The following is a 12,166-nucleotide window of genomic DNA, read 5'->3' on the forward strand; positions in this document are numbered from 1 at the left end:
GTGATCCATTGCAGCTCTGGGGAAGGTCAAAGCCAACACATGTTCAGAAAGGGCGTAGGCAGTGGGCTGCCTGCAGAGAGTGAAGGGTAAAGGATATAAAAAAGACACTGGGGGTGCGCTTGGTTGGCTCAGTTTCTGGAACATTTGACTCTCAATCTCAGGGTTATGAGTTCAAGTCCCATGTTGGTCATGGAGTCTACTTAAAAAAAAGGAGGGGGGCTTGCAAGCCCAGAACAAGCAAAAGAGGCCCCGTGTCCTAAGACAAAGAAGGGAACAGTTTTCATGGTAGGTTCCATTTGTTGCTCATAGAATGTTCATAAAGCCCATATTCAGTTTGGAAACTTTTTGCCCTAGTCCCTGAACTTGTAGACATGATCGAAATAATAGACTGCATTCATAAGCACTTTCAACTTTTCTCTCATGGCAAACATGGACTTCATTGCTCTTAGCTTCAGAGGTATGGCTCACCTCTTGTCTACAACATCTGTTTTCATTTGTCCTGGGACCTGCATTATAGTGCACATAGTTGTGTAATGAGAATGCCCTAGAGTTAAATGAAAATTGCTTTTATTTTTAATTTTATTTATTTTTTTAAAAGATTTATTTATTTGAGGGATCCCTGGGTGGCGCAGCGGTTTGGCGCCTGCCTTTGGCCCAGGGCGCGATCCTGGAGACCCGGCATCGAATCCCACGTCGGGCTCCCGGTGCATGGAGCCTGCTTCTCCCTCTGCCTGTGTCTCTGCCTCTCTCTCTCTCACTGTGTGCCTATCATAAATAAATAAAAAACTTAAAAAAAAAAGATTTATTTATTTGAGAGAGAGCAAGCAAGAGCAAGAGCAAGGGAGAGTAGGGGCAGAGGCAGAGGGAGAAGCAGACTCCCCGCTGAGCAGGAAGCCCGATGTGGGGCTCGATCCCAGGACCCTGAGATCATGGCCCGAGATGATGGCAGATGCCTCACCAACTGAGCCACCCAGGCGCCCTGCAAATTGCTTTTATTTATTTATTTTAAATTTTATTTATTCATGAGAGACAGAGAGAGAGAGAGAGAGGCAGAGACATAGAGGGAGAAGCGGGCTCTATGCAGGGAGCCCAATGTGGGACTCGATCCTGGCTCTCCAGGATCACGCCCTGAGCCACCCAGGCGTCCCTGCAAATTGCTTTTAAAGGATAGTTTCTTTCTTTTTTCTTTAATTTTTATTTATTTATGATAGTCACAGAGAGAGAGAGAGAGAGAGGCAGAGACACAGGCAGAGGGAGAAGCAGGCTTCATGCACCGGGAGCCCGACGTGGGATTCGATCCCGGGTCTCCAGGATGCCGCCCTGGGCCAAAGGCAGGCGCCAAACCGCCGCGCCACCCAGGGATCCCTACAAATAGTTTCTAATGCATCCCCTGCCTAAATCATAACAGCTCGAAATTCTAAGAGCATAATGTGAAGATCTTACCCTGTGATAAAGTTCAGATTGAATATATAGGCCGGGGATCCCTGGGTGGCGCAGCGGTTTGGTGCCTGCCTTTGGCCCAGGGCGAGATCCTAAAGACCCGGAATCGAGTGCCCACGTCGAGCTCCCGGTGCATGGAGCCTGCTTCTCCCTCTGCCTGTGTCTCTGCGCCACTCTCTCTCTCTCTCACTGTGTGCCTATCATAAAATAAAATTAAAAAATTTTGAATATATAGGCTGTGTTTGGGAGGAAGGACAACCTATAGGCTTTTGGAGGGGTAGGTTTAGAAAGAGAGTGATATTTTACATACTCTCTGTGTGCTTATGAACATGTGTGAGTGTGGAAATGCACAGGGAAAGCTCTCAACAGGCCAGACCTGTGGCTAACAGGGGCCACCCCTGGGGAGGAGGGTGGGAATGGGGTGAAGGGAGGGGATTTTCACCTTTTCTCCCACAAGCTCTAGTATCCTCTGAATCCTTTATTTATTTAAAGATTTTATGGACTTATTTGAGAGAGAGAGAGAGAGAGAGAGAGAACATGAGCAGGGTTCGTTGCACAGGGAGAAGCAGACAACTGGACGGGGAGCCAAATGTGGGGCTCGATCTCGGGACCCTGGGATCATGATACAAGGCAGACGCTTAACTGACTGAGCCACCCAGGTGCCCCCATTTGAATCTTTTAAATGGAGAATATGTTTACAAATTACTTGTGAAATTTATTTTATTTTATTTTTAAATATGGAACTCTTCATGAATTTGCATGTCATCCTTGCGCAGGGGCCACGCTAATCTTTTCTGTATCGTTCCAGTTTTAGTATATGTGCTGCCGAAGTGAGCACTCCTTGCGAAATTTAAAGCAAAGATAGATGGAGGCAAAATCTCAAGGTCAATGCAGTTGGTGTAAACAGACACCTAGATCTTCTAGAAAGTGGTAAAGGTCAAATTACCTTCAGAATACTGTAGGTAGACTCACCTTTTTTTTATTTTTAAGATTTTATTTATTTATTCATGAGAGACACAGAGAGGGAGGCAGAAACATAGGCAGAGGGAGAAGAGGCTCCTCACGGGGAGCCTAATATGGGACTCGATCCCAGGACCCTGGGATCAAGCCCTGAACCAAAGGCAGACATTCAACCACTGAGCCACCCAGGTGCCCCAGGGTCAGGTCAAGTTCTCTGAGACTCTGGGTAGAATCCTTCCTTGCCTCCACCCATTTCTGATGTGGCTGGAAACTCTTGGTGTTTCTTGGCTTGCAGTCACATCCCTCCCATCTCTGCCTCTGTCATGTCATCACATGACATTCCCTTGTGTGTCTGTCTTTACATGGTGTCTTCCCTCTTCTGGTAAGGACACCAGTCATAGTGGATTAAAAACCTACTCTACCCTGATATGACCTCATCTTAACAACTCACATCTGCAAAAATCCTAATTCCAAATAAGGCCCCATTCTAAGGTATTGGGGGTTAGGACTCCCACGTTTCTTTTTCCAACCTATGATAATATGCCAAAGCTAGAACAAGAGCTCCCATCTTTACTCCCCACCAAACCACCTTATAATGATTCACTTCCTACGTCTCCTCTTTTTTAAAAAAAACCATCATGTGTAGACCTTGGTAACTGATAGCATCAAGTACAATAGGAAAGTTCTGGAGGAAGGATCTAGGACCTGCTGGGGGGACCCTGGTCAAGCAGAGAGGAGAATTTAACTGTGGAGGGATATCCTGGCAGAAAATTGTGGTACCAAACTGCTTAAAACACTTTGGGCTCTTCATCTCCAGCTTTTGCCAGCCCATAAAACTGTAGTAGCTGTGGCTGACGTCATTTGAAATTCTGTAGGCTTGACACCTCATAAGCTGAATGTATGTGTGCGTGAGTGTGTGTGTGTGAGAGAGAGAGGTTGGGGTTTGTGTGATGATGGTGTCAGTTGACTGTCTCAGAATTTCTACAGACTTCTCTTGCTAAGGGAAGCTTTATAACTTCCCTTAAGTTTCCCTGTAAACTTGAATATTATGGCAATTATACAGAGTAGCTTAAGTGATTTTCTTCTTTTGGCAACTAGTAGAGCTCAGGATTTTTTTTCTTCACAGACTCCGAGGTGTCCACTGGACATAGGCTTTTGTCTATAAAGTTTGAGGGGAAAAAGAAAAACAGAGATAACTAGGAAAAGGCTGGGCCACCACTGCCTTCTAGAGCTGCATGCAGAAAGGGGAGGGAGGGGAAGAGATGGGAGAGAGAGACACCAGGCACCGACCTGAATTGGAAAGAACATGGGCCAGTGTTGCCCGCTGGGAACTGACATCACAAGTAGAATGTGGGTGAATTACAAAGGTGACCTTTTATTTTTTTATTTTGTTTTATTTAGAGAGGGAGGGGGGAGGGGCAGAGGCAGAGGGAGAGAGACTCTCAAGCAGACTCCGCGCTGCGTGTGGAGCCCAATGCGGGGCTCAATCCCAGGACCCCAAGATCATGACCTGAGCAGAAACTGAGTCTGACACTTAACTGACTAAGCCACCCAGGGGCCCCTAAAGGTGATCTTTTAAATAAAGGTCTGGAATAAGAGGGGAAAGAGCATAAAAGCCACTATGGGAAAAGTTAAGAAATAGCAGAAAGGTTTGTTTATGTGTCATAGAATTAGTGTTAATTTCAAAATTTGTTTTGAAAGTGGGTCATCTTAAATCCGGCACTTCCTGTAGTTTTAAACATATCTACCTGAATGTGGAAGGGGGTATTTACTATAAGACTGCAGTTACGGCATCTCTGATCACCTGATGGTGATGAAAACTCAGGATGCTTCAGGGCCGTCTTTCCAGTGAGAGCAGTGGTGGTGTCTGTTGGTCAGATTCACCAGATCCGTAAGGAGAAAGCTGTGTTTCTAGAAATCAGACCACTCACACTGAGGCTTGGATATTGGAATTCCATAGCTTTAGGAAACTAACCAACTACCCACTTACCTCCTTACCGAATACATTGGTAAGACAAAAGTAAATTCTAGAAGTGAATTAAAGCAAAACCTATAAAAAATTGCTTTGGAGACACAGCTGAATATGGAAGTTTAAGGGTCAAGTAGAACTTCACTAAATCCCAAAGCTCCAGAAACAACAATTTTCACAGGGGGACTGGATGGGAATGAGACCCATAGTTATTGTCAGGGGTACTGGATCGTTTTGGGTATGTTTCCTTTCGCAGTGATGGTTGTGTTGGCATTTTCTGAGTCAGACTTAGGAAGTGGATGAGCCCTTGATGGACAAAGGGGAATCCAAAAAGCATTGCCAATATCAGTATCATTAATATGTTAATTCAACAGCAAAAATATATTGAGTGCTTGCTCAATGCTGCACACTGGGAAGCATGCATTTTTGTGTGATTTTTAGACACCTGCTTTTTAAATTATACTTCTCTTGCATATCCAGACAGTGCTTTTTTGCTTTTATTTTGTTTAGTTTTTGGAAAGCCCGTCTGATCTTATAACGGAAGGGCTCATTTAGCAGAAATTCAGTTTAAGGAAACTAAAAAATTGTGTTCTGTGTGAAGTGAGAGACGTCTACACTGAGAAGGTTTTTTTGTGTTTGTGTTGTTTTTGTTTTTTGAGAGAGAGAGAGCACACACATGTGCAAGTGGGGTGGGAGGGGATAGATTTGGGGCTCAATCCCATGACCTTGATATCATGATCTGAGCTGAAATCAAGAGTCAGATGCTTAACTGATTGGGCCATGCAGGTACCCCAAGAAGGGGGTTTTCATGTGCACCTAAGCAGCAAAAATGCTTAATTGGTATCCAGTCTATGAGCTTAAATCACCAAGGAGTAGAATCTTTTACACTACACTCTTTCTGAAAGAGGGAAATCGCATCCTAAGAAATCTCTGCAAAGACAGAGACCACATCCTCACCACTTTCGTGTCACCCACAGCCCCCAGCTCAGAACTTGGAGTAGAAAACACGCTCAAAGCATGTTCTTGGAAGGGCTGTTTCATCTGTGGGGCCAAACCTGAAAGTGTCATTTCTTGACCTACGATTGTCAATGGTGGGTTTTTTTAAAAAGTGACATTTTCTCTCTGTGATAATTAATGCTCAATTCAGACTGCGGGGGGTGTGGATGAGGAAATCTGAACAATAGCTAGACAAGACAAAGCGCATTAAATCTTCTGCAGCCTTCTCCCTCTACTAATGTGGTTTAGAATTATATGTTAGGAGCATTGTATACCAGAAGAATATTGATTGCATTTCAGATAATGCAATTTACAGTTAATAAGATGGTTAGGTTGGGCCAGGGAAATATTTGTTTTGTTCAATAATGTTAGACAGAAAACATACATTTTAATAAATACTGCATGAGAACAATCCTTTTGGGTGAACTTTAAGGAAATAAACATACAACCATATGGCTACACATTGGCAAAATTTTCACATGTCTGAAATCTGGAGAGATGTATTCTCAGTAATTCTTCGCTTTACAAATAGATGATTTTAAGTCATTCTTGTAGTATCAGAACCTTTGTCTGGCATTTTCCATGTAATCTTTAATATCTAGGGACAATTGTTATGGAACAGAATACACTGCATGATTCCATTTGTTTAAATACATATATATGTAACATATATATACAGACACATACATACATACATACATTTATGGTCACACGCACATGCACGCACACACACAACTCTGGAAGATTATCTAAGCGCTTCACCGTGGTCATGATGAGGACCAGGGCACAGAGGGATGACAGGTATTTTTACATTTGAGTTATAGATTGTTATGATACTCGAGTTTCATAATAAGCATATATTTCTTTTATAATCAGAAAAAGATATATTAATATACAGAGCTGACGTTGATGACACTGACAATAAAAAGTCTTGCCAAGAGCCTGAAAGTAATCTAGTTGCAGAGTCATCTATCAAGATTACTTCCTTCCCGTGTGCGTGAGGATACGCGCTGTGACACCACCTGAAGTGGCAAGAAAGCTGCCACAACTTGAAAGTCCGTGGTTAGAGGGAGGGAAAGAGGACATATGAAGGTCTGTCCGACTGCTCAGATGGGGAAAAATCTTGTGTGTGGGGGCAAGATGAGAAGCCGATAACCATAAGAGGAGCCGTATGGTGGAGGGGTGGGTGCCTTTCCAATTTTGTACCATGTGTCTTTGCCACATGTTAAAAAAAATTAAGTATTAAGAGTCTCTGTTCAAGGCCACACCCCACAGCTACTGGTCAGAATAGGACAGGATTCTGGTGGGGTGGTTCCTGTTTTCCCCAGTGGCCTCTCACAAGGCTGGTTCTTTTATTATTATTATTTTTTTTTTTACAAGGCTGGTTCTATATGCTTCCCCCTAAATGGGGCTTCTCCAGCCATCGATGGGGAAAGACTGGTTTTGTTTTGCTTTTAATTTCCCCAATGCCTTGCAGACTGATCCTTTAATAAAATCAATAAAAATGAATTACGGGAAAAATGAAATTAAAAAATACAAGGAAGACATACAAAATTCAGGGTCCAATATTTTTATTATTAGATTGAACAGACATAAAGTCCCTCAGGCAAATTGCTTTTAAAAAGGGGTTTTTGGGATGCCTAGGTGGCTCAGTTGGTTGAGCGTCTGCCTTCGGCTCAGGTCATGATCCTGTGGTCCTGGGATCAAGTCTCCCATCGGGCTCCCTGCAGGGAGCCTGCTTCTCCCTCTGCCTGTATCTCTGCCTCTCTCATGAATGAATGAATGAATGAATGAATGAATAAATAAATAAATAAATAAATAAAATCTTTCAAAAAAAAAATCACAACCAGAATTCTTTACCTCTTGAAATTTCTGAGACTTCCTCATAATATAATCAAATGAAACATGAAAAAACGATTTTTGTAGACAGGCAGGTGGGGCTATTTGTATCTCAGAGCTATCATTTTCCTGGGAATGCTGTTAATATCCCTGGGCTCCCATCTGTGAAATGGGAATACCGCCCTCTTCATAAGGCTGTTGTGAGGATGGAGTGAAGATACTAGGATGTGAAAGGGCCTAACCCACAGTGACACCCAACACCCAGCCCCAGGATTTGTTCTCTCTGCGACTCCTCAAGGCTCCCGACCAAGGACCTGGCCCACCCAGGTCACTGCCAACCTCAGAGCATTGTCCCTTCTTCTGTCGGTCTTTTCTTTTCCGTGGTGGGGCTGCAGGCAAGGGTCCCGACATTTCCCCTCCTTGGGGGAGACAGGGACTCCGCAGATGCTTTCAGCCTCCAGACCCCAGAAGGAGCAAAGGGCGGGAGTGAAGCTGACCTCTCCCCCCAGGAAGATGAAAGGAACCACTGATGTGGAAAGTGCTAGGCGGCCGGGGGGAACCACGGAGGGTTATTGGGCCCTTACTAGATGCCTGAAATAGAAAGCAGTGGGAAAGGGAACCCAGAGGAAAGAAGAAAGTCTGCAAAACTTGCCGCCTGCCAACAAGCCATCCATTTGGTCCCACCCAGAGCCGTTTGCAGAGCGGGTCCGGGCCCCATTTGCTCACTGGCAAAGAGCAGCAGAGAGGAGCAGACAATTAGTGGAGAAGCTTCTAGCAGGACCCACGAGGCTGCCACAGTGCAGCCAGCTCGGGTTTTGGCAGGAGAGGTCTCACCCAGCAAATTCCAGCTGCACCTTCACAAGTGACGTCCAGCTGGCTCCCGGCCTTGGGTGCAGAGCGGGAGCTGGCACCTGGCACCCGGCACCTGGCATCGCTGACCACGCTCCGGGGACCCAGAAAACCCAGGCCCACGTTGTCCCTGATCTCGGGCCCAGGGCTGAACCACTGTCGTCTGCGGGTCCCCAGAGAGCTGCAGCTGGGATAGGAGATGGGGTGAAGCCGGGGCAGAGCTGAAGGGGGCCCTCCCTTCAGGGCAGAAAGGCCCCCGGCAGGAGTACGTCCCAACCAGGCGCAGTGGGATCTCTGCTTCCAAAACTCTTCGAGGAAACGTCCCTCTCCTTCATCCCTGCCACGTCTGAGTCCTGCTCCTGGTCTCGGGGGAAGCGGTTGAGAAAGGATCTGTCCCTGTGCTCATGGCCGGAGTCTGTGGCAGATGCTCCGGAGACACAGCTGCCCTCGGGCCGCCGTCAGGTGGCGGGTCAGGAGGACGTGCCCAGCAGCCTGGGGCCAGAAGGCACCACCCAGCCGAGGAGGGCTGGATGGGGAGAGGTATGAATGAATAACAGATTTGTTAGGCTACGCCCGTGGCTGCCGGGAAGGAAAAATCTGTTCTGTTCCAAATCCCCATTATTTCAGCTCCCTCTTCCCGTCTGCATCACCCCCAGCATCTCTGCTGCTGTCGCTGGAGGGGCTGGAGAAAGATTGCTCATTGATCACCTCTGTACCCCAGGCACGGGTCCACGAGACACTTAAGACATAATTTATCTCCCACAGATGTTCACAGCCTAGACAGGGACATGAGCTATAAACTAATAATGACCACGCGGGGGTCAAGTGCAATAAAAATGCATTTAACCAGGATTTGGGAACAGAGAGCAAGGAGCCCAGGAGTGTCCAGGAACAAAGAAATGATCCCTGTGTGCTCCTGACACAGGCTGCCAGCACCTGGAGCTCTCGGTGATGGATACCGTGCTCTGCCTAGGGAGCACACACTTTTCTCATTTTATGACTCTTTAATTCTGATTCATATTCTCAGGTTTTGCTACGGTGGCCGAACATAGAGTCTAAAACTGTATCTTAATCCCACTTACCCAGATTTTCTCCTGATGCATTATTAAAACATCTTTTTACCCAGCACATGCTTGGTGTCACCGTTAACTTACATTCTGCATGATGTGCCTTTCAGTTCCAAAAGCAATTCATTCATATAAATGCTCCTGCAGGTCATTAAGTCTCATACTCTGGCACTGGGCATAATTGGAGGATGAATCCAATATGCATCTCAAGCAAACAGTTCCAACACATATTCATACCACATTTGAGATGTCTTCCTATTTTTTTTTCTTTTTTTTTTTTTTAATTTTTATTTATTTATGATAGTCACAGAGAGAGAGAGAGAGAGAGGCGCAGAGACACAGGCAGAGGGAGAAGCAGGCTCCAGGCAGGGAGCCCGATGTGGGATTCGATCCCGGGTCTCCAGGATTGCGCCCTGGGCCAAAGGCAGGCGCCAAACCGCTGCGCCACCCAGGGATCCCGTCTTCCTATTTTCAAGTTTTTTTTTTTTTTTAATATTTTATTTATTTATTCATGAGAGACACACAGAGAGAGGCAGAGACACAGGCAGAGGGAGAAGCAGGTTCCCTGTTGGGGGACCTGATGTGGGACTCGATCCTGGGATCCCGGGATCATGACCTGAGCCAAAGGCAGACGCTCAACCACTGAGCCATTCAGGTGCCCCTCTTCCTATTTTCAAAGAAAATGATATATGAGTATGTGATATATATTCATATGTGTGTACATGTATATATGCATATATATCATATATCTTGTATGTATGATGAATATTCATATTTTTTCCATGTTAGTCTCAAATTATTATTTTTTCTATTAAATCAGGCAACGAGGGATGCCTGGGTGACTCAGCGGTTAAGCACCTGCCTTTGGTCCAGGACGTGATCCTGGAGTCCCAGGATTGAGTCCCATATCGGGCTCCTTGCATGGAGCCTGCTTCTGCCTCTGCCTGTGTCTCTGCCTCCCTCTCTCTCTGTGTCTCTCATGAATAAATAAATAAAATCTTAAAAAATAAAAAATAAAAAAATAAATCAGGCAATGAGTGCCTCTCCAAGGCTGAGCTCTTGGTAGATGAGCCCTGTGATTCAGCTTTGCCACAAGGAGGTATTCTAGGGGCTTTTGAAAGTATGAAGACATTATTGGGATTAGTAAAAACAGGATCTTCAAAGTCATGCAAACTGAAAGTACAAAAAAAGCCATTTTAGCTTTTGATGGTTTGATGAAACTTTCTATTCATTGGCTTCGTAATTCATAAGCATCAAAGTCAAGGAAATTGTGGGGACATAATTTGGCAGTCACAACTTCTGAGTCTCAGAAATGCATCAGTTGAATTGAATGTAGTATTTCTTTTTAATTTAAAATGAGTAAAATAGAGATTCATGGTTTTAGAATCAGAATCAGTGTAATGACTGGAAAAAGCCTTTGAGAAAATTTGCCCCAAACCCGTCATTTAACAGATGAATACTATCAGAATACATCTGCTTTATGACTGGAGGCTCCTTTAACCCACCATGGCTCACCTTCCTGGTCTGTGAAATGAGAGACTGGGCTCTGTGAACTCTTGATCCCCTACCTCTGCCAACATATTGTAGGATTCTAGTAAATGTTGGTTGAATGGATGCAGCTAATGCCCAGAGAGGCTGGTTGATTTGCCTGAGATCACACAGCTAGCCAGGGACAGATACAAGTCTGCTGACTCTCAGCCTGTGATACTTAAATAGAATAGGCTTAGAATGAAGACCTTGACATTTGTACGTAGATATTAATGAGGAATACACCCTAAGAAAGATCTTATTTGAAAATAAGATCTTTGGGGCACCCGGGTGGCTCAGTGTTGAGTGTCTGCCTTTGGCTCAGGTCATGATCCTGGGGTCCTGGGATCAAATCCTCCATCAGGCGCCCCCCAGGGAGCCTGCTTCTCCCTCTGCCTGTGTCTCTGTGTCTCTCATGAATTTCTATCGGTTTAAGCCATGCAGTTTGTAGTACTGTGGTAAGGCGGCCCTAGGAGATGAACATAGCTCTCCTATTTCTGTGGGTTTATGGCTCAGTTGGGTCCTTCTCTCTCGGGAGTCTCAGATGGTGGCTGGGACTGGAGCCATCTGCAGTTTGCTCACTGCAGAGCCAACTCACCTGGGTTGGTTGGATGTCCAAGATGGTGCAGCCATATCACCACAGCTAATGCTGCGTGTGGCTGGGGGCTCAGATGGGGCTGTTGACTGGAGCACCAGCACGTGGCCGCTCCATGTAGCGTGGATCTCCGGCAGCATGGCAGTGACTCGAGAACAACCATTCCAAAGAGGCAGAAAGTAAAAACTGCTGAGCCAATAAGACCTTGGCCAGATATTGGGATGGCATCTGTTTTGCTGCATCCTATTAGTCAAGCACATTGAGGGGATAGAACTCAACTCAAAGCCAAATGTTAGGGATCCCTGGGTGGCGCAGCGGTTTGGCGCCTGCCTTTGGCCCAGGGCACGATCCTGGAGACCCAGGATCGAATCCCACGTCGGGCTCCCGGTGCTTGGAGCCTGCTTCTCCCTCTGCCTGTGTCTCTGCCTCTCTCTCTCTGTGTGTGACTATCATGAATAAATAAATTTAAAAAGAAAAAAAAAAAAAAGCCAAACGTTAGTGATTGAGGGGTGGTGTTTGGAGGTGTTCTGAGCCATTGCCTCCTGCTGGTAATATTGATTAACAAGATTAGGTTGGAAGAAACATTATTCCTCAGGATAGGGGCTAATGAAGAATGGTTCCAAAGGGTTCTAAACTTTAAGGAGAGTTTCTTCAATCCACTTGCCTCCATCAGAAATTTTCTCATCCCTGGGTCACAGCTTAGGAGGCTGAAGGAGACATTTCCACTCTCCTTGCTTTTGAATCATTTATAGCAACTGTTTTTTTTTTTTTTTTTTTTTTAAGATTTTATTTATTTCAGAGAGACACAGAGAGGCAGAGACACAGGCAGAGGGAGAAGCAGGCTCCATGCAGGGAGCCTGACGTGGGACTTGATCCCAGGACTTCAGGATCATGCCCTGGGCCGAAGGTAGGCGCTAAACTGCT

General features: G+C 45.5%; 1 non-coding gene across 1 annotated transcript; it reads right to left on the minus strand.

Moving 5' to 3' along the window:
• Window positions 1-2,171: 2,171 nt before the first annotated feature.
• LOC119869648 lies at window positions 2,172-2,278 on the minus strand. Its single transcript, XR_005371742.1, has one exon. It is a non-coding gene; the product is annotated as a U6 spliceosomal RNA (small nuclear RNA).
• Between the last annotated feature and the right edge of the window lie 9,888 nt (window positions 2,279-12,166).

This window comes from Canis lupus, chromosome 16 (assembly GCF_011100685.1).
Source record: "Canis lupus familiaris isolate Mischka breed German Shepherd chromosome 16, alternate assembly UU_Cfam_GSD_1.0, whole genome shotgun sequence".
In the NCBI taxonomy this organism is placed as follows: domain Eukaryota; kingdom Metazoa; phylum Chordata; class Mammalia; order Carnivora; family Canidae; genus Canis; species Canis lupus.